This window comes from Lithobates pipiens, unplaced genomic scaffold (genome assembly GCF_037356315.1).
Source record: "Lithobates pipiens isolate NorthernLeopardFrog02 unplaced genomic scaffold, aLitPip1_a1.2 Scaffold_28, whole genome shotgun sequence".
NCBI classification, from domain to species: Eukaryota; Metazoa; Chordata; class Amphibia; order Anura; family Ranidae; genus Lithobates; species Lithobates pipiens.
The window spans coordinates 79,491,813-79,514,375 of NW_027507789.1; the positions used below are offsets into that span (position 1 = coordinate 79,491,813).

The 22,563-nt window shown below is 47.7% G+C and overlaps 18 pseudogenes; all 18 read right to left on the bottom strand.

Annotated features, from left to right (window-relative positions):
- Positions 1-234: 234 nt before the first annotated feature.
- Positions 235-353, bottom strand: LOC143937646 (5S ribosomal RNA; annotated as a pseudogene).
- A 108-nt stretch (positions 354-461) lies between these two features.
- On the bottom strand, positions 462-580 carry LOC143937192 (5S ribosomal RNA; annotated as a pseudogene).
- A 107-nt stretch (positions 581-687) lies between these two features.
- On the bottom strand, positions 688-806 carry LOC143937442 (5S ribosomal RNA; annotated as a pseudogene).
- Positions 807-1,126: 320 nt separating this feature from the next.
- Positions 1,127-1,245, bottom strand: LOC143936697 (5S ribosomal RNA; annotated as a pseudogene).
- A 333-nt stretch (positions 1,246-1,578) lies between these two features.
- On the bottom strand, positions 1,579-1,697 carry LOC143937439 (5S ribosomal RNA; annotated as a pseudogene).
- A 460-nt stretch (positions 1,698-2,157) lies between these two features.
- LOC143937270 (5S ribosomal RNA) lies at positions 2,158-2,276 on the bottom strand (annotated as a pseudogene).
- Positions 2,277-2,384: 108 nt separating this feature from the next.
- Positions 2,385-2,503, bottom strand: LOC143936915 (5S ribosomal RNA; annotated as a pseudogene).
- Positions 2,504-2,611: 108 nt separating this feature from the next.
- LOC143936779 (5S ribosomal RNA) lies at positions 2,612-2,729 on the bottom strand (annotated as a pseudogene).
- A 7,601-nt stretch (positions 2,730-10,330) lies between these two features.
- LOC143937433 (5S ribosomal RNA) lies at positions 10,331-10,449 on the bottom strand (annotated as a pseudogene).
- A 1,003-nt stretch (positions 10,450-11,452) lies between these two features.
- Positions 11,453-11,571, bottom strand: LOC143937666 (5S ribosomal RNA; annotated as a pseudogene).
- Positions 11,572-11,905: 334 nt separating this feature from the next.
- LOC143937283 (5S ribosomal RNA) lies at positions 11,906-12,024 on the bottom strand (annotated as a pseudogene).
- A 108-nt stretch (positions 12,025-12,132) lies between these two features.
- On the bottom strand, positions 12,133-12,251 carry LOC143936985 (5S ribosomal RNA; annotated as a pseudogene).
- Positions 12,252-12,588: 337 nt separating this feature from the next.
- LOC143937713 (5S ribosomal RNA) lies at positions 12,589-12,707 on the bottom strand (annotated as a pseudogene).
- A 333-nt stretch (positions 12,708-13,040) lies between these two features.
- Positions 13,041-13,159, bottom strand: LOC143936384 (5S ribosomal RNA; annotated as a pseudogene).
- Positions 13,160-13,487: 328 nt separating this feature from the next.
- On the bottom strand, positions 13,488-13,606 carry LOC143937724 (5S ribosomal RNA; annotated as a pseudogene).
- Positions 13,607-14,828: 1,222 nt separating this feature from the next.
- LOC143936972 (5S ribosomal RNA) lies at positions 14,829-14,947 on the bottom strand (annotated as a pseudogene).
- Positions 14,948-15,055: 108 nt separating this feature from the next.
- On the bottom strand, positions 15,056-15,174 carry LOC143936856 (5S ribosomal RNA; annotated as a pseudogene).
- Positions 15,175-16,162: 988 nt separating this feature from the next.
- LOC143936333 (5S ribosomal RNA) lies at positions 16,163-16,281 on the bottom strand (annotated as a pseudogene).
- Positions 16,282-22,563: the final 6,282 nt, after the last annotated feature.

The following is a 22,563-nucleotide window of genomic DNA, read 5'->3' on the forward strand; positions in this document are numbered from 1 at the left end:
CAGGTTGTCAACACCAACAACATATTAAAAAAAAAGCCTACGGCACCTGGTACTAACCAGGCCCGACCAAGCTTAGCATCCAAGATCAGACGAGATCGGGCGCATTCAGGGTGATGTCGAGTAGGCGATCTTGCTGGCCACTCTCAACCCTCTTGACAAACGCCAAGATGGTCACCTTAGCAAACAAGCAGAAGAATAAAACAGGTCATCTACGCCAACTGCATAATAAAATAAAGCCTACAGTACCTGGTATTCCCAGGCGGTCTCCCATCCAGGTACTAACCAGGCTCGACCCTGTTTGGCATCCGAGATCAGACGAGATCAGATGCATTTAGTGTGATGTGGCTGTAAGGGATCTTGCTGGCCACTCTCTACCCTCTTGACAAACGCCAAGATGGTCACCTCGGCAAACAAGAAGAAAAATTAAATAGGTTGTCGAAGTCAACAATATATATAAAAAAAGCCTTTGGCACCTGGTAATCCCAGGTGGTCCCCCATCGAGGTCCTAACAAGGCCCGACCCTGCTTAGCATCCAAGATCAGACGAGATCGGGCACATTCGGAGTGATGTGGTCGTAGGCGATTTTGCTGGCCACTCTCAACCCTCTTGACAAATGGCAAGATGGTCACCTTGGCAAACAAGCAGAAAAATACAACAGGTCGTCAATGCCAACAACATATTAAAAAAAGCCTACATCACCTAGTATTCCCAGGCGGTCTCCCATACAGGTATTAACCAGGCGCGACCCTGCTTAGCATCCGAGATCAGACGAGATCGGGCACATTCAGGGTGATGTGGCCATAAGCAATCATGCTGGCCCCTCTCAACCCTCTTGACAAATGCCAAGATGGTCACCTCGGCAAGCAAGCAGAAAATTAAAACATCAGGTGCTAACCAGACCCGACCCTGCATAGCATCCAAGATCAGACGACATTGGCACATTCAGGGTGATGTGGCCATAGGCGACCTTGCTGGCCACTCTCAACCCTCTTGACAAACGCCAAGATGGTCACCTCGGCAAACAAGCAGAAAAATAAAATAGGTTGCCGACGCCAACAACATATTACATAAAATATAACATAAAATAATAAAACAGGTCATTGATGCTAACAACATATTAACAAAAAGGCTACGGCACCTGGCATTGCCAGGCGGTCTCCCATCCAGGTACTAACCAGGCCCAACCCTGCTTAGTATCAGAGATTAGACAAGATCGGGAGCATTCAGGGTGATGTGGCCGTAGGCGATCTTGCTGTCCACTCTCAACCCTCTTGAGAAACGCCAAGATGGTAACCTTGGCAAACAAGCAAAAAAAAAAACAGGTCATCGACGCCAACAACATATTTAAAAAAAGCCTCCGGCACCTGGTATTCCCAGTCGGTCTCCTATCCAGGTTCTAACCAGGCCCGACCCTGCTTAGCATCCCGGATTAGATGAGATCGGGAACATTCCGGGCGATGTGGCCGTAGGGGATCTTGATGGCCACTCTCAAACCTCTTGACAAACGCCAAGATGGTCACCACGGCAAACAAGCAGAAAAATAAAACAGGTCGTCGATGCCAACAACATATTTAAAAAAGCCTATTGCACCTGGTATTCCCAGGCAGTCTCCCAACCAGGTACTAACCAGGCCCGACCCTGCTTAGCATCCGAGATCAGACGAGATCGGGAGAATTCACGGTGATATGGTCACAAGCGATTTAGCTGGCCACTCTCAACCCTCTTGACAAACGCCAAGATGGTCACCTCGGCAAACAGGCAGAAAATTAAAACATCAGGTACTAACCAGGCCGACCCTGCTTAGCATCCAAGATCAGACGAGATTGGCGCATTCAGGGTGATGTGGCCATAAGCGATCTTGCTGGCCACTCTTAACCCTTTTGACAAACGCCAAGATGTTCACCTCGGCAAACAAGCAGAAAAATAAAATTGGTCGTCGACGCCAACAACATATTTAAAAAAAAAAGGCACCTCCCATCCAGGCCTGACCCTGCTTAGCATCTGAGATTAGACAAGATCAGGCGCATGCAGGGTGATGTGGCTGTAGGCAATCTTGCTGGTCACTCTCAAGCCTCTTGACAAATGCCAAGATGGTCACCTCGGCAAACAAGCAGAAAAATAAAACAGGTCATCGACGCCAACAACATATTAACAAAAGGGCTACGGCACCTGGTATTCCCAGGCGGTGTCCCATCCAGGTACTAGCCAGGCCCGACCCTGCTTAGCATCCGAGATTAGACAAGATCGGGCGCATTCAGGGTGATGTGGTCGTAGGCGATCTTGCTGGCCACTCTCAACCCTCTTGACAAACGCCAAGATGGTCACCTCGTCAAACAAGCAGAAAAATATAACAGGTCGTCAACGCCAACAACATATTAACAAAAAGGCTACGGCACCTGGTATTCCCAGGCAGTCTCCTATTCAGGTACTAACCAAGCCTGACCCTGCTTAGCATCCGAGATCAGACGAGATCGGGCGCATTCAGGGTAATGTGGCCATAGGCAATCTTACTGGCCACTCTCAACCCTCTTGACAAACGCCAAGATGGTCACCTCGGCAAAAAAGCTGAAAAATTAAACAGGTCGTTGACGTCAACAACATATTTAAAAAAAGCTTACGGCACCTGGCATTCCCAGGTGGTCTCCCATCCAGGTACTAACCAGGCCAGACCCTGCTTAGCATCCAAGATCAGACGAGATCGGGTGCATTCAGGATGATGTCGAGTAGGCAATCTTGCTGTACGCTCTCAATCCTCTTGACAAACGCCAAGATGGTCACCTCAGCAAACAAGCAAAAAAATAAAACAGGTCGTCGACACCAACAACATATTAAAGAAAAGCCAATGGCACCTGGTATTCCCAGGTGGTAAAACATTTTAGGCATTGGCCCATGTCCCCTGGGGCAGGAGCCAGGTCCCCAAACCCTTTTTAGGACAGTATCTTGCATATTAGCCATGACATCTGTTGGACTCTAAGCCCAGTATATTCCATACCTTTTACCTTAAACAAACGACTGGACTACATATGGATTAAATGGCCATCTGGCTGTAATTTATTTAACAAAATCTGTTTCATAAATAAGATAAATAGCTTTAAAATAACCGTAAACCTTCCCAGCCTTTAAATGGATCATGGTTACTAGCATAACAACATACTGGTCACTGCGAATGACTTCCAACTTTAGACCTCTTGACCTCTAGACGGAATCCCCTGTCTCGGAGGCTATACCCAAACCGTTGCAGTGACCTACCCCTTTTAACCCTTCCAGGTTAACCCCTCTTAACCTGGAAGTAACATTAAACCACCCCCATCCATGGATGGGTACAACAGTTTACTACCCGTACCTCACATTATTTCCTTAAAATTCCCAAAGAACCGCCTAGCTCCCCCTGGAGCACGAAGACCCCGAAACGACCCCCCACTCTATACCCAGGGAGGGTGGGTGGGGATCACTTCCCCCGCCGCCTTGCGAGTGATAGCAGAGCGCTCTGCTATCACAGAGCTGACGCTGGCTCCGCCTACCTGGTTTCCTTAAAGCGGCCATACTTCCCCCTAAAGAAGGCGACTGTGCGGTCCAGCACATTTCATGCCATCCCTGTGCCCAACCCCTGTGGCTGCTAGCTCCGGGACTCCCTTTAAAATTAGCACTTTTTATTTCGAACTTTCGGGTCCCATAAAGTTCAACAGGGTTCTAAAGTTCGTACGAATTTTCAGTCCGTTCGAAAGTTCTGATGCGAACCGAACTGGGGGCCACTTCAGCCCCGCAAGGTTCACTTTCGCTTTCTTTTGGTGGTATTTGATCACCTCTTCGGTTTTAATTTTTTGAGCTACAAACAAAAAAAGACCGACAATTTTGAAAAAAAAAAATATCCAAAAAAAATGTAAGAAATCTAATTTCTTCCTCAGTTTAGGCCAATATGTCTTCTTCTACATATTTTTGGTAAAAAAAAAAATCCCAATAAACGTATATTGATTGGTTTGAGCAAAAGTTATAGCTTCTACAAACTAAGGGATATTTTTATGGAATTTTATTGATTTTTTTTAACTAGTAATGGTGGCGATCTGTGATTTTTAGCGGGACTGCGACATTGTGGCAGACAGATCAGACACTTTTGACATTTTTTGGAGACCAGTGACACCAGTCCAGTGATCAGTGCTAAAAATATGCACTGTCACTGTACTAGTGACAGTGGAGGGGAAGGGGTTAACATCAGGGGCAATAAAAGGGTTAAACTTGTTCCCTAAGGGGTGCTTTCCAACCTGAGGGGGAGGTTTGCTGTGACTGGGGAAAGAAAGAGATCAGAAACAGAAGAACGATATCTTTCCCTCACCGATTGGCAATCTGCCTTATTTACGTAGGTAGACTGCCGTTCTGCCATTCCTGTGAACAACTAGCTGGTCCCGGTGGACATCGCGTCCCATTGGACCCGCTGATTGGCTCCCACTTTGTCCAATCACAACGTGAGCGAGTCACGTGCACACCCCCCAAACCTTGTGCACTAACTCACGTACGGGAACGTGATTTCGCACAGCCGGGCCGGCCTGCCACAGTATATATGCGTGGAGCGGTCTGGAAGCGGTTAATTCCACTGGTCCCCAAAAAAAGTGTCAAAAGTGGCACTTAGTGTCCGATTTATCCACCATTTACTTATTTATTTTTTTACCAAAAATATGTAGCAGAATACATGTTGGCCTAAATTACTGAAGAAATTTTTTTTTTTTCCATTTTTTTTATTGGATATGTTTTATAGCAGAAAATTCGATTTTTTTCCCCAAAATTGTCAGTCTTTTTTTGTTTATATTGCAAAAAAAAATGTATAAAAAAAAAAAAAACGCAGAGGTGATCAAATACCACCACGAGAAAGTTTTATTTGTGGGGAAAAAAAAAAGGAAAAGGACAATATTTGGGCATGACGTCGCTCTTACTGTATGCAAATTTGTATTCGTTGTTTGAAGGGGTTACTTTTATTTTTAGAACGGGCGTTTGGCTTTTTAGTGATAACACCCAAAGGCGGCTAAAAGCCCTTGGTCCCTCCACAAAGAGTACCGGTCACATGCCTATCACTGTCACAAGGGATATTTACATTCCTTGTGACAGCAATAAAAGTGATCAGAATTTTTATTTTATTTTTTAAAGCACCCCCCTCCCGTCTTCACATGCTTGCGCAGCAAAGAAGATGCATATGTAAGTCACGCCGCATATATAAATGGTGTTCAGATCACACGTGAGGTATTGCCACAATCGTCAGAGTAACAGCAATAATACTAGCACTAGATCTCCTCTGTAACTCTAAAGCCGCGTACACACGGGCGGACTGTATGGCCAACTTAGTCCGTCAGACAATCCGACGGACAGTCCGTCCTACTTTCGAATGAACGGACTTGACCACACACGGATGCACAAACAGTCTGTCGAAAGTTTGCGCGATGACGTGTACAGCACGTACGACGGGACTAGAAATAGGAAGTCCAATACACAGCAATGCAACCTTTCGCCGTGTAAATCCTTTCTGAGCATGCACCATACTTAGTCCGTCGAACTAGCCTACTCACGAGCGGATTGTCCGCTGAAACCAAAGTACGACGGACAATATTACGGAAATTCCGAAATACTTAGTCCGCCAGACTGCACGCTGAAAAAGTCAGCTGAAGCCCACACACGAGCGGACTGTCCGCTGAAATGTGTTTCGACGGACTAAGTTGGCCAGACAGTCCGCCCGTGTGTACGCGGCTTTACCTGGTAACCGTTACATTATTTTTAAAAGCAGTGTGCACAATGGAGATTTATTAGGTACCTTAGTTTGTCGCCATTCCAGTAATGTTCACAAGCACGACATGTTAGGTATCTATTTACTTGGCGTAACATCATCTTTCACATTATAGAAAAAAATTGGGCTAACTTTATAGGTTTTTTTTTTTTCATAAAAGTGTATTTTTTGTCCCCAAAAAATGTAATGAAAGAGCACTGCGCAAATATCATGAGACAAAAAAAAACGATTTCAACGATCACCAATTTATTAGCTAGGGTCTCTACTAAAAAAAAAAAAAAATATATATATATATATATATATATATATATATATATATATATATATATATATATATTAATGTTTGGGGGTACCATGTCATTCTCTAGCACACAAAAAAACAGATTTTAACATGTAAGCAACAAATGTCAGAAATAGGCTTCGGGATGAAAGGGTTAAAGTAACGCAGTGCCATATCGCAAAAAAAATGGCCTGGTCATGAAGGGGGGGTAAACATCACATACATTAACTACATTAACTACATTAACGTGTATATATAACACATCCTAATACACAGGGGTCAAGGAGGCCTGAAGATAATTTAGTTACACATAGCATTTGGCAAAACTCTCCTCCAAAGTAAATTTACAAGCAGCACCGTAGTATTGTACATTAGACTGTAGCAATGTAGAAGTTTCATCATTAACTACTAGCCGATATACGTCGGCACAATGGCAGTAGTGGGCAAATGGGTGTACCTGTACATCCCCTTTAAGTGTACTGGCTGGGCTAGCACGCAGAGCATGACCGTGCCCGTGGAACTGGCAAACTTGATGTCCGCCGGTCTCTTGGCGATCGTGTCACGGAGTGGCAGAATGGGGAAGTGCCTATGTAAACAAGGCATTTCTCTGTCATCGGGAGCAGTGATCGCTGTCATGTGAGTAGTAGCCCCCCACATTTAGAATCACTCCCAAGGACACACTTAACCCATTGATTGCCCCCTAGTGGTTAACCCCTTCCCTGCCAGTCTCATTTACACAGTAATCAGTGCATTTTTATAGCACTGATCACTGTATAAATGCCAGTGGTCCCAAAATAGTGTCAAAATTGTGTCCGCCGTAATGTCACAGTCACAATAAAAATCCCAGATTTTATTGCTCTGGTCAGGAAGAGGGTAAAATATTCAAGAGCTGAAGTTGTTCATTTAGGTTTTCATCGATGAGTAATCAGTAGAGGAAAATCAACTGTTTCAGAGATAGTTATTGAAATCTGAATGGGATCAGAAGCTCTGAATGCCACTTTGTGGCCATAAATTGCAAATGGGTACACAATGTGAAGAGTAAGCATGAGCTGAATCGTGTTCGCATGGTCCACGTGCAGAGCCTGCCAGGAAGTCGGCGCAGCGCTGCACTAATCACAGGCAGTGGGACATTGCCCCGATGCCCGGCTGCTGAGATCGGGCAATGTCTCACTGGCTGTGATTAGCACAGCGCTGCACCGACTTCCTGGCGGGCTCTGCACGTGGACTATGCAAACGCGCCTGAGCTCATCCCTAGTGGAGAGGGTGATACAGGGACAAGGTTGCAAGCCAAAGCTTTGAACTTTTACTATATGCTGCAATGGTATAACTTGATATAATATACAAAGCTTGGTTTGGTTCCATGGTGGTGGCTGGATGGAGGGTAAGCAGACTTTATTGAAAGGCGTGAGCCATAGTACATGGAAATACAGTTTGTGATCCAAATCTAATATTGTCTTACCTTCTTGATGTCAGGTAGCCATTGTACCATTAGACAAACTGAATGTGAGGATCCACCTTCTCCAACACATCCCTGAACCAGTGAGTGAGTATCTGATTTATTACTGGTGTTGATGTTGCTAATGCCGCGTACACACGTAGTGGACTATCTGGCGGACTTAGTCCGGCGGACTTCCCGCCGGACTGTCCACCGGACTTTCCAAACGGGCTACTTGCCCACACACGGCACTTTTTCAGTGGACTAATACGGCGTACTAAGTTCGCCGGACTATCCGCCGTTCTTTTGAAATGAACCGACTCGCCCACATACACGGAGGAAAATCCGCTCATTTTGAGCGTGTCTCCAGGTAGGCGGGCCCGCAAAGGATGCGTCGCTGGCCCCACCACCTGGTATGGACTTAAAGGGAAACCCCAACACCGAAAAAATCGGCGTGGGGGTCCCCCCAGGTCCACATCAGACCCTTGTCTAAGCACGCTACCCGGCCAGCCAGGAAAGGGGGGACGAGTGAGCGCCCCCCCCTCCTGAGCCGTACCAGGCCAGGTGCCCTCAACATGGGGGGGTGTCTTGTGGAAGGGGGGGGCGCGCGACCCCCCCACCCCAAAGCACCTTGTCCCCATGTTGATGAGGACACAGGCCTCTTCCCAACAACCCTGGCCGTCGGTTGTCGGGGTCTGCGGGCGGGGGGCTTATCGGAATCCGGGAGCCCTCTTTTAATAAGGGGGCCCCCGGATACCGGCCCCCCACCCTATGTGAATGAGTATGGGGTACAATGTACCCCTACCCATTCACCTGTAAAAAAAAGTAAAAAAAAACACAACACACAAGTGTTAAAATAGTTTATTGCACAGCTCCGGGGGTCTTCCGTCTTCGGGGCTCTTCTCGCCGGACTCCTCCGCTATCTTCTTCTAGCTCTTTTACTAGTGGAGGAGCCCGGCTTTCTTCCTCGCCGCCGCCCTCTTCTTCCGACTTCGGGGGTCTTGTCCCCCTCTTCGGTTCTTCTTGCCAGGCCACCGCGCCTTCTTCTGTTCACGTATCTCCATTGGCTGTGGAGCGGCTTGCACAGGGGTCCTGTGCGTCTTTGGCTCCATTTCAGGGCAGAATTCAGGTAAAAATTTGGCCTCACTGGATCTAGAGATGCCACCTCATCCCTTTAAACCCAAACACATATGAATTACACAGGTTCTGAAACCAATTTAATGCAGATAAGGCACCAAGTGAGTTTAATTACCACCTGAATCAGCCACAGAACCCGTGAAATTCACATGTGTTTGGTTGTAAAGGGATGAAAGAGCAACTCTAAGCCCCCGTACACACGGTCAGACATTCTGCCAACCAAATCCGTTGGATTTTGTCAGATGGATTTTGTCCTACGGATTTAGTCCGAAATTGTTGCATATACACGGTCGGACCAAGTTGTCGGATTTTGCGGTTGCCAAGAACGCGGTGACGTAAGCCGTGTACGGCGGGACTAGAAAAGGGAAGTTCAGCACCACGTCCCTTTGGGCTCCTTCTGCTGATCTCGTGTTAGTAGAAGTTTGGGGAGAGACAATTCGCACTTTTCAGGTTTGTGATTCAGATCGCTACTGCTCTTCAGTTTGTGCTTGTCTTTGCGTATCTGATAATCAGTGCGTGCAGTCAGTAAGTATTTGTTCATCATTGTGGACTATATCTTGGTATAGTACGCTTTGAAAGGCATTTTTTAGTGTCTGCTTGCTTCTGCTATTCAGGTCGTTCTTTCAGGCCTTGCTTTTTATCGGTGCTTTCTGGTGTCCGTTCTGACCAGCCGACCGTTTTCAATCCAAGTTTCGTCTACGTACTCGTCGTAGAGTTTGTGCTGTTCAGGGGCTTTGTGTTGGGGTTCTTACTTTGGCACAAGCCCGATCCATGAACAGGGAGGGGAGGTGTTTGTGGACCAAGAATTGGTTACGCCAGCGTGACCAGTTCTCGCACATGCCTTTGCTCTGTGAGATCCGCGAGAATAATCCTGATGATTTCAGGAATTATCTCCGGATGACAGACCCCGTTTTTCACTGTCTACTGGCTTTGCTGACCCCTTATATCACCAGGCAGGATACCTTCATGCGGCAAGCCATCACTCCGGAGCAGTGGCTCATCGCCACGTTGCGCTACTTGGCGACTGGGAGAAGCCTTCAGGACCTCAAGTTCTCTACAGGCATCTCCCCCCAGGCTCTGGGGATCATTATTCCAGAGACCTGTTCTGCCATCATTCAGGTCCTGCAGAAGGACTATATGAAGGTAAGTTTTAATATCACATTCTATGTATTTCATGCTTGCTAATGTCTTGCATTTCTTTCCTCATTCTCTGCTTACCATCATTGCAATATGCTCTAATTCATATACTCTGCCCCTTTGTCCTCAGGCATATTTGCCTCACTAACTTCACCACCATGCTCTTCTTGGCCCATAAAACTATAGTCTAGTCACCTACCAATGTCTTTTGTCAGCTCTATAGTATTGCTGGTGCTCGCCTTCCAACGGGTGGTGGGTCTGATCGGACCCCCTCCCGCTGGATGCGGCGGTCCGTTTTGCTTCAGGAGCAATCCGGGATGAGGGTATGGCTGTTGGTTTCTGGCCATCCCCTATCGATCGCTCCTGGCGAATGAGAAGCTTCCCCCCGCTGTGTATAGTAAACACAGACAGGGAGGAAGTGATGTCATTCTCCTCGGGGCGGTCTTATTGACCAGACTACGAGGAGAACAGTGAAAGTAAGTGTGCACCAACACTACACTGACGTGTAGGCACACATAGGCAAGCAAGCAGAAAAATAAAACAGGTCGTTGATGCCAACAACATATGAAAAAATAGCCTACGGCACCTGGTATTCCCAGGCGGTCCCCCATCCAGGTACTAACCAGGCTCGACCCTGATTAGCATTAAATATCAGACGAGATTGGGAACATTCAGGGTGATGTGGCCGTAGGGGATCTTGCTGGCTACTCTGAACCCTCTTGACAAACGCCAAAATGGTCACCTCAGCAAACAAGCAGAAAAATGAAACAGGTCGTCAAAGCCAACAACATATTAAAAAAAAGCCTATGGCACCTGGTATTCCCAGGCGCTCTCCCATCCAGGTACTAACCAGCCACAACCCTGCTAAGCATACAAGATCAGCCGAGGTCAGGCACATTCTGTAGGCAATCTTGCTGGCCACTCTCAACCCTCTTGACAAATGCCAAGATGGTCACCTCGGCAAACAAGCAGAAAAATAAAACTGGTCGTGGACACCAACAACATATTAAAAAAATGCCTATGTCACCTGGTATTCCCAGGCGGTCTCCCATCCAGGTACGACCATGCTTAGGATCCGAGATCAGACAAGATCGGGCGCATTCAGGATGATGTGGCCTTAGGCAATCTTGCTGGCCATTCTCAACCCTCTTGACAAACGCCATGATGGTCACCTCTGCAAACAAGCAGAAAAACAAAACAGGTCGTCGATGCCAACAACATGTGGGGAGGCGGGACGTAGGCGGCTGGGTTACGATCGCACGTGTCATTTCCGGTGCGACCGCGGACGGCATTTCCGGTGCATCTTGTTGGGGTGTTCAGCGGTGGTGGGCTCCTATTCTCTCTGCCATCATGCAAGGTCAGGTAGTTGGTGGGGGTTGGCATTTTCTTGGGGGGCATTTATTCCGGGGGAGCGGGGGGTAGTCGCAGGTTGTCAGCTCGGTCAGTGTGGGGTCCAGGCGGGGCACACATGCAGGGTTTAGGGGGGTTTTTCGGGGAAAGGGGGGTGTCCAGGTACTAACCAGGCCCGACCCTGCTTAGCATCCAAGATCAGATGAGATCGGGAACATTCAGGGTGCTGTGGCTGTAGGCGATCTTGCTGGCCACTCTCAACCCTCTTGACAAATGCCAAGGTGGTCACCTCGGCAAACAAGCGGCAAAATAAAATAGGTCGTAGACACCAACAACATATAAAAAAAGCCTACGGCACCTGGTATTCCCAAGCGGTCTACCATCCAGGTACTAACCAGACCCGACCATGCTTAGCATTTGAGATCAGATGAGTTCGGGCGCATTCTGGGTGATGTGGCCGTAGGCGATCCTGCTGTCCACTCTTAACCCTCTTGACAAACGCCAAGATGGTCACCTCGGCAAACAAGCGGCAAAGTAAAATAGGTTGTTGATGCCAACAACATATTAAATAATAGCCTGCACAACCTGGTATTCCCAGGCGGTCTCCCATACAGGTACTAACCAGGCCCGATCCTGCTTAGCATCCGAGATCGGGTGCATTCTGGGTGATGTGGCTGTAGGCGATCTTGCTGGCCACTCTCAACCCTCTTGACCCTCTTGACAAACGCCAAGATGGTCACCTCGGCAAACAAGCAGAAAAATAAAACAGGTCGTCGACGTCAACAACATATTAAAAAAAAGCCTACGGCACCTGGTATATCCAGGCGGTCTCTCATCCAGGTACAAACCAGGCCCGACCCTGCTTAGCATCCGAGATCAGATGAGATCGGGTGCATTCAGGTTGATGTAGCCATAGGCCATGTTGCTGATCACTCTCAACCCCTCTTGACAAACGCCAAGATGGTTACCTCGTCAAACAAGCATAAAAATAAAACAGGTCGCAGACGCAACAACATATTAAAAAATAGCCTACGGCACCTGGCATTCACAGGTGCTCTCCCATTCAGGTACTATCCAGGCCCGACATTGCTTAGCATCCGAGATCAGATGAGATCAAGCGCATTCTGGGTGATGTAGCCGTAGGTGATCTTGCTGGCCACTCTCAACCCTCTTGACAAACGCCAAGATGGTCAACTCAGCAAACAAGCAGAAAAATAAAACAGGTCATTGACGCCAACAACATGTTAAAAAAAGCCTACGGCACCTGGTATATCCAGGCGGTCTCCCATCCAGGTTCTAACCAAGCCCGACCCTGCTTAGCATCTGAGATCAGAAGAGATCGGGAACATTCCGGGTGACGTGTTCGAAAGCGATCTTGCTGGCCACTCTCAACCACTTGACAAATGCCAAATTGGTCACCTGGGCAAACAAACAAGCAGAAAAATAAAACAGGTCATTGACGCTAACAACATATTAAAAAAAAGCCTACGGCACCTAGTATTCCCAGGCGGTCTCCCATCCAGGTACTAACCAGGCCCGACCTTGCTTAACATCCGAGATCAGATGAGATCAGGTGCATTCAGGGAGACGTGGCAGAAGGCGATTGTGCTGGCCACTCTCAACCCTCTTGCCAAACGCCAAGATGGTCACCTCTGCAAAAAAGCAGAGAAATTAAACAGGTTGTCGACGCCAACAACATATTAAAAAAAGCCTACGACACCTGGTATTCCCAGGCGGTCTCCCATCCAGGTACTAACTAGCCCGGACCTTGCTTAGGATCCGAAATCAAATGATATCGGACGCATTCAGGGTGATGTGCCGTATGCGATCTTGTTGGCCACTCTCAACCTTCTTGACAAACGCCAGAATGGTCACCTCGGCAAACAAGCAGAAAAATAAAAAGGTTTTCGACGCCAATAACATATTACAAAAAATGCCTACGGCACCTGGTATTCCAATGCAGTCTCCCATCCAGGTGCTAACCAGGCCCGACCCTACTTAGCATCCGAGATCAGACGAGATCAGGCGCATACAGGGTAATGTGGCCAAAGGCAATCTTGCTGGCCACTCTCAACCCTCTTGACAAACGCCAAGATCGTCACTTTGGCAAAAAAGCTGAAAAATAAAACAGGTCGTCGATGCCAACAACATATTAAAAAAAAGCATGCGGCACCTGGTATTCCCAGGCGTTCTCCCAACCAGATTCTAACCAGGCCAGACAATGCTTAGCATTTGAGATCAGACGAGATCGAGCGCATTCATGGTGATGTGGCGTAGGCAATCTTGTGGGCCACTCTCAACCCTCTTGACAAACAATGGTCACCTCGGCAAACAAGCAGAAAAATAAAACAAGTCGTCGACGCCAACAACATATTAAAAAATGCCTATGGCTCCTGGTATTCCCTGGCGGTCTCCCATCCAGGTACTAACCAGGCTTGACCCTGTTTAGCATTTGAGATCAGATGAGATCAGGCGCATTCAGGGTGACGTGGCCATAGGCAATCTTGCTGGCCACTCTCAATCCTCTTGACAAACACCAAGATGGTCACTTCGGCAAACAAGCAGAAAAATAAAACAGGTCGTCGACGCCAACAACATATTAAAAAAGAAAAGCCTACGACACCTGGTATTCCCAGGTGCTCTCCCATCCAGGTACCAACTAGGCCGGACCCTGCTTAGCATTCAAAATCAGATGAGATCAGGCGCATTCAGGGTGATGTGGCCATCTGCGATCTTGATGGCCACTCTCAACCCTCTTGACAAACGCCAGAATGGTCACCTTAGCAAACAAGCAGAAAAATAAAACAGGTCGTCGACACCAACAACATATTAAAAAAGAAAAGCCTACGACACCTGGTATTCCCAGGTGGTCTTCCATCCAGGTACTAACTAGGCCGGACCTTGCTTAGGATCCGAAATCAGACGATATCGGACGCATTCAGGGTGATGTGGCCAAAGGCGATCTTGTTGGCCACTCTCAACCCTCTTGACAAACGCCAGAATGGTCACCTTGGCAAACAAGCAGAAAAATAAAAAAGGTTGTCGACGCCAACAACATATTTAAAAAAAAGCCTACGGCAACTGGTATTCCAATGCAGTCTCCCATTGAGGTGCTAACCAGGCTTAGCATCCAAGATCAGACAAGATCGGGAACATTCAGGGTGATGTGGCCATAGGGGATCTTGCTGGCCACTCTCAACCCTCTTGACAAATGCCAAGATGGTCACCTCAGCAAACAAGCATAAAAATAAAACAGGTCGTCGACGCCAACAACATATTAAAAAAAAAAGCCTACGGCACCTGGTATTCCCAAGCGGTCTCCATTCCAGGTACTAACTAGGACCGACCCTGCTTAGCATCCAAAATTGGGCACGTTCAGGGCGATGAGGCCATAGGCAATCTTGCTTGCCACTCTTAACCCTCTTGACAAACGACAAGATGGTCACCTCTGCAAAAAGGTGGAAAAATAAAACAGGTCGTCGACGCCAACAACATATTAAAAAAAAGTCTACGGCACCTGGTCTTTCCAGGCGGTCTCCCATCCAGGTACTAACCAGGCACGACCCTGCTTAGCAACCAAGATCAGGAGCATTCAGGGTGATGTAGCCATAGGCAATCTTGCTGGCCACTCTCAAGCCACTTGACAAATGCCAAGATGGTCACCTCGGCAAACAAGCAGAAAAATTAAATAGGTTGTCAAAGTCAACAATATATTAAAAAAAATCCTTTGGCACCTGGTAATCCCAGGCAGTCTCCCATCCAGGTCCTAACAAGGCCCGACCCTGCTTAGCATCCAAGTTCAGATGAGATCAGGCACATTCGGGGTGATGTGGCCATAGGCAATCTTGCTTGCCACTCTCAACCCTCTTCACAAACGGCAATATGGTCACCTCAGCAAACAAGCAGAAAAATACAACAGGTCGTTGACGCCAACAACATATTTAAAAAAAAACTACATCACCTAGTATTCCCAGGCGGTCTCCCATACAGGTATTAATCAGGCACGACCCAGCTTAGCATCCGAGATCAGACGAGATCGGGCACATTCAGGGTGATGAGGCCATAGGCAATCAAGCAGGCCCCTCTCAACCCTCTTGACAAACGCCAAGATGGTCACCTCGGCAAGCAAGCAGAAAATTAAAACATGCAGGTACTAACCAGACCCGACCCTGCATAGCATCCAAGATCAGACGAGATCGGCGCATTCAGGGTGATGTGGCCATAGGCGATCTTGCTGGCCACTCTCAACCCTCTTGACAAACGCCAAGATGGTCACCTCGACAAACAAGCAGAAAAATAAAATAGGTTGCCGACACCAACAACATATTACATAAAATATAACATAAAAAAATAAAACAGGTCGTCGACGCCAACAACATATTAACAAAAAGGCTACGGCACCTGGCATTGCCAGGCGGTCTCCCATTCAGGTACTAACCAGGCCCAACGCTGCTAAGCATCCGAGAATAGACAAGATCGGGCACATTAAGGGTGATGTGGCAGTAGGCGATCTTGCTGTCCACTCTCAACACTCTTGAGAAACGCCAAGATGGTCACCTCGGCAAACAAGCAGAAAAATAAAACAGGTCGTCGACACCAACTACATATTAAAAAAAGCCTACGGCACCTGATATTCCCAGTGGTCTGCCATCCAGGTACTTACCAGGCCCGCCCCTGCTTTGCATCCGAGATCAAACACAATCGGGCACATTCTGGGTGACGTGCCTGTAGGTGATCTTGCTTGCCACTCTCAACCCTCTTGACAAACGCCAAGATGGTCACCTCAGCAAACAAGCAGAAAAATAAAACAGATCGTGGACGCCAACAACATATTAAAAAAATACCTATGGCACCTGGTATTCCCATGCAGGTACTAACCAGGCCCGACCCTGCTTAGCTTCCCACATCAGACAAGATCGGGAACATTCAGGGTGATGTGGCTGTAGGGGATCTTGCTGGCCACTCTCAACCCTCTTGACAAACGCCAAGATGGTCACCTCGGCAAACAAGCAGAAAAATAAAACAGGTCGTCGACGCCAACAACATATTTAAAAAAAGCCTACAGCACCTGGTATTCCTAGGCGGTCTCCCATCCAGGTAATAATCAGGCCCGACCGTGCTTAGCATCCCAGATCAGATGAGATTGGGAACATTCAGGATGAAGTAGCCGTAGGCGATCTTGCTGCCCACTCTAAACCCTCTTGGCAAACGCCAAGATGGTCACCTTGGCAAACAAGCAGAAAAATAAAACAGGTCGTCAACGCCAACAACATATTAAAAAAAAGCCTACTGCACCTGGCATTCCCAGGCCGTCTCCCATCCAGGTACTAATGAGGCCCGACCCTGCTTAGCATCCGAGATCAGTTGAGATCAGATGAGATCAGGCGCATTCATGGTGATGTAGCAGTAGCCCATCTTGCTGGCCACTCTTAACCCTCTTGACAAACGGCAAGATGGTCACCTCGGCAAACAAGCATAAAAATAAAACAGATCGTTGACGCCAACAACTTATTAAAAAAATGCCTACGGCGGGGCGTGGCTTAGCGGCTGATGAAAGAAGACGTGCATGCCTTGAGCTCCGCCGGCCATCCGTGCTTACATCCTACAAGGCTAGTCTGAAACGCTGTTTTTTGGAGCCATTACATCCCGCTGCATTCGGAGAGTCATCCCGGAACACCGCGGCATACCTCAGGACCCCGCCGCAATGTCCAGACGCCACACCGGAGGGAAGGGGCAGACGGACCCCCCAGGCCAAGATGGCGCCGGCGCCCGGCGTGCAGCCAGAGGCCAGTACAAAGAGGCGGCACAAAAGCTCCTGTATGGCGGTAAAACATATAAAGATGCCCTGGCTGGCCAGCCCTCGCCCCAAGCTACCCCTGGGAGTTCTCCTGAGGCAGATGACACAGTCCCCTTGGAGGATGAAGATGGATTGTCCGCAGCATGGCGCGCAGTGAGTACCCCTAGAGCAGTGCTTCTCAAATAGTGGGGCGCGCCCCCCCTGGGCTCCGTAAAGGGGGGCTCGTTTGACCTCGGCAAATACTGTCATATTGGATGTCTAGATCGGATCATCTGACTCACTCACAAGCGGCGTCCCACACGGTGTTGGTTGCCTAGCAACTCTACGGCTGGAGAGAGGGGCCAGCGCGGCACGAACACTGGAGATTGTCCCAGCGCAGCCCCAGTAGCAGCCCGACGCGGAGGACCACGTGACCGCCAACGCACGTGACACATGCAGAGGACCCGATTGGATAGACATGATTGGATTGGCCAAACTCGCCCGTGTGACTTTTAGACCCGGAAATCGGTCCTCTGTACAGAAAAACGCCTAAAAGAAAGGAGTTGAAGACACATAAAAGGGGACACCGCCGATTCAGCCAAAAAAGGTCAGTGTTCTGATGAAAAGGCTTTTATTGTGCTCCGTTAAATCCTGTGCTCCTGTAAATCTTTTCTGCTACAGTTAATAAAGCTATTTTTTCTTGTAAATTGATCCACATTTCTTTCTTTTTTTTATTCTCATATACGTTAATAAGGATACAGTGTTATGTAGAGGTGTACTTATAACAATTTTATAGACAAATTATACTATTTACAGTCACGCGGGGGGCGCGAAATGTTTTCTTCTTCCTAGGGGGGGCATGACAGAAAATAATTGAGAAGCACTGCCCTAGAGATACTGATAGACCTGAGACACAGACCATTCCTTCTCCTACATCTGAGGGAGAGCCTACGCTGAGGGACATATTTACTGCTGTTACCTCTTGTAATCAGTCTATTGCTGCTCTCTCAGAGGATATCAAGGGGGTTAAAGCTGAAATAACTTTTGTTCGCCATGATATGCAAAAACTCAGGGAGAGGACATCCGCTCTAGAAGGCAGGCTGAGCACAGTAGAAGATGATCTCGGCACCCATGCAAAGGGATTTGAAATATAATTGTCAACTTACCGAACAACACGCTATGCGACTTGATGAGATGGAAAATAGCATGAGACAAAACAATATTCGCGCCTTGGGAATTCCAGAACGTGTTGAGGGTAAAAACCCGGTTGACTTTATTGAAAACTGGTTAATTACCACATTTGGTAGGGACTCCTTATCACCACTTTTTGCCGTGGAACGCGCCCATCGGGTGCCCTCTCGCCCCCTACCTCCGGGCAACCGCCCCAGGCCCTTCTTGTTCAAACTACTCAATTATAGAGACAGAGACGCCATCCTTTCCAAAGCACAGGGGTTTTCAGACAAAATGGAAATTGAGAACTCTAGGATTTCGCTATTTCCGGACTTTTCGGCAGAACTTCAAAAAAAGCGTGCAACATTTCTTGATGTTAAGCGGAGACTTTGGGACCTTAACTTCAATATGGTATGCTATATCCAACCCGGCTCTGTGTTACGGCTCTGGGCTCAGCGCACTTTTATGATCGCCTTGCGGCAGCGGCACAGTGGTTAGACCAAGAACACAACGCACTCAAAGCCGCAAAACATCAAAGATCTCCTCCACAACAATAAAACTTTCAGACAAGTTGACTGGACTTACATTTCTTCAGGCCCGGTGGAAGGCAAAGGACTCTGGTTCCGTCACCGACCCACCAGTGCTACATGTTGCCTGCACATGTGAAACCCTGTCTACCATCTAGAAACATTTTCTATGGGTGTTTCCATGGCCTTCCCCCCGCCCCAGACTTCGAAACGGAAGCTTCCACAGTTTTATATTGTTTAACTATTTTTCTTTTCTTTTTCCTTTTTTCAAATTTTTTCTCTCTCAGACCCACACAGGACACTGACTCTATCCCAAAATTTCTGCACCCACTTGTGCGACTTTTCTATGGTACTGCAGCTCTTAAACAAATTTTTTCACTCCTTTTTTGGGGCATCTCAGGTGATGCGACTTGCCAGTCGCTTGTTGCTACTGTGTATGTGTTAAATGTATTTTCCCACCCTAGTTTATTACGGTTGTTGGTAATGCCACTCCTGTTTACACTTATGCTTTTTATCAATGATGGCGAAGGTTAGATTTCTCTCTTGGAATGTCAGAGGGCTAGGCAGCCCGGTAAAACGGTTGGCGGTGTTGAAACACCTCAGAGATATGACGGCTGGAATTGTGTGCTTGCAGGAGACACACTTTGCTCCTGATGGTATGCCTAGCCTTGGGCCTAGATTATTTACCACGCAATTCCACTCTACATACTCAGCTTATGCAAGGGGAGTGAGTATCCCGATCAGGCAAAATACACAATTCTTTTGCTCCCAACAAGTTATTGACCCAGGGGGAAGGTACATCTTTTTGTTGTGTAAGATTGCTACTGTGAATTGTATTATTGCCAACATATATATTCCACCCCCGTATTCAGCTGAGGTTCTCAGGCGCCTGGCTGGGTTTATGGCACAGTTTCCTAATATACCCCTACTGGCAATGGGAGACTTTAATAACTATGTGAATGGCATTTGGGATAAGATTCCCGTGCCCCCTTTGGTTCCCTCCCGTCCTAATGGTGATATTCCCTTTGCTGCACTACTGGCTGAACTTGGGCTAGTGGATGTGTGGCGGAGAGCCCACCCCCGCACAAGACTGTACTCCTGTTGCTCTCCAGCGTTTGGGAGCTTATTTAGAATAGACTTGGGGCTGGGGAACTCCACCCTGCTCCCCCTAGTAGGTGACTCTGGGTATGGGGATAGACACGTATCCGACCACTCCTCCCTGTGGATTGAGATGTCCCTATCCACTGATCTCAAACCTAGGAGCTGGAAGCTTAATCCCTTTTGGCTTACACTCTTTCCGCAGCCTGACCCAATAGCAAGTGACCTTAAACTCTTCCTGCAGGACAATATAGACTTGGCCCCTATAGGCACAGTTTGGGGCGCAGCTAAGGCTTTTCTCAGGGGGCAATTTATCACTACTATAAACGGTATAAAAAAGAATACTAAAGCTTGGGAACTGGAGGTATGTAGGGCACTTAGAGAATCGGAGCAGACCTATATTGCCAATCCCTCAGAGGACACTAAGAGAGCTTGGTTGGGGGCGCAGTCTATGTCCAGACAGGTAGCATTGCAACTAGCAGAAAATAAAAACGTTTTTCCTACAACAAACACACTTTGAGGAAGGGGAATCGACAGGTCATATGCTGGCTCTACTAGCAAAGGCTCAGGGTTCTACCCCTATGATTACTTCGCTGTGCGATTCGCAGGGGGTGGCCCACTCGGACGCCCCCGGGATTTTACAGATTTTTTGGTCCTTTTATTCAGACTTATACTCATCCAAAGTGCAACCAAGTGATGGGGAGATTTTAAGCTTCCTGGACGGATGCGATCTTCCATGCTTGTCTACATCGGATGGGGAGATGCTGAATGCCCCCATAACTGAGAATGAACTGGCCTCTGCACTGGAACACTCCCATAATAACAAAGCTCCTGGGGCTGACGGCCTTCCGTCCGAGGTATATAAGCGATACGCCGGTGTTTTAATGCCCACTCTTTTAAGAGTATTTAACAATGCCTTAGAGACAGGTGTTTTGCCTGACTCTATGAACGAAGCAATCATAATAGTACTTCTAAAACCGGGCAAGGTAGCGACATCCCCGGACGCATACTGGCCCATCTCCTTGCTCACGACGGACATTAAACTGCTGGCACGGGTATTGACAACGAGACTGTCCCTGGTAATACAAAAACTGATTCATAGAGATCAATCTGGGTTTATTCCCACACGATAAACTGGGACAAGTCTGTATTAGTGCCCTTATCCCCACTGATGGCACCTCTTCCCCCTTGCGCAACCATGATTCAGACGGTCGCGTCCTTCCGCTATCTAGAGGTGCAGGTGTCCCCAGAGGTGACGAACTACGCCAATCTGAATCTTCTACCTCTATTACTTAAATTCAGGGAGAAATTTAAAACTTGGTGCAAACTACCGCTTTCGGTAGTGGGAAGGGTGAACCTTATAAAAATGTGTGGACTCCACAATTACTTTACATTTGCCATAACTCGCCAACCTGCATTCCAAAACATTGGTTCGATAAAATTGACTCTCAGTTTCGGGAATTAATATGGTGTAGGAAGACAGCCAGGCTTAGTTTACTTACCCTGCAATACAAAAAGGACGAGGGGGGGTTAGCACTACCTCATGCTAGATTGTATTTTTTGGCTTCACAACTGCAACACCTGGGTGGTTGGGGGTCGGATGATCCCCTGGACCCGATACGTAGGCTACTTGACGACATTGATGACCCAGACTAGGCATTGTCCAGGTTGGAAGCAGGTTTCCCACACATGGACAGGAGTTCCCCAACTATTATCTTGCTAAATACTTTATGGTCTTATGTTAAACGACTGCTACAAATACGTGGTTTTCTTGGACCCCTATCTGGAGGAATGCTAACTATGGTGAGCTCTTTAAACTTAGGGGATTTGGCACTTGGAGAATGAGTGGCCTCCGGTACCTCTCACAGCTGTATAGTGGACAAGTGCTGAAATCCTTAATGGAACTGCAGGCTGAGTTTGGCTTACCGCGTAGGGACTTTTTTAAATACTTGCAGCTACGCCATGCGCTACAGGTGCAATCCCGCTGTGTGCCGCTTTGCCTGACGGACCATGCTGTGGTACATGGGATACTAATGCAAACTGAAAGAAAAGGTATGATATCTAGAGGGTATGACATTCTTCTTAATGCACTACAAGACTCATCACATCTCCCATGTCAGCAGAAGTGGGAGGCGGACCTGGGACCGATGGACGGGGAGACCTGGAACCTATGCCTGTCCTCCGCTCCCTTGGTGTCGGTCTCGGCCTCCCATAAACTCTCCCATCTCTATCTACTACATAGGGTTTATAGAACGCCAGTTAAACTGTACAGCTGGGGTGTCAGGGATTCGCCCCTATGCCCTAATTGTATGCGGGACCATGGTGATCTCCTGCATATGTTCTGGAGGTGCCCAAAACTAAAATGGTATTGGGATGGGATCCTCGAAACTATCTCCTCTGTATTCTCGGTTAACATTCCGAGGAGTCCGCTGATCTGCCTGTTGGGTGCCCTAGACGAAGAATCGCTAACACCATCGGCTCATACAGCCATTATTCAGTTATTATATGTAGCCAGAAAATTAATAGCTCGATTGTGGATAACACACAGGGTTCCAACCAGGCAGCAATGGACAGACCAAGTGAACCAGATGCTGATCAGGGAAAAAATAACCTACCAGCATAGAAACGCACCGCACAAATTCTATACTATGTGGCAGGGGTGGATCGAGGTTCCGGGGCTAGTACCTCACCAACTTATACAGGACGGATTAATACAGGGCTGAATGTGGGTCCCGGGTCATGTGCACGGAGGAGCATAGACAATAATAAGCAATTAGTAGTGCTGCTCCTGTGTTTCTCTCTCTCCCAGCATCTATGAGGGGAGAGAGTAGGGACCGGCATGACTGGGTAATTGGGAACCGGAAGTTGTGCTCAAATATGTACTCA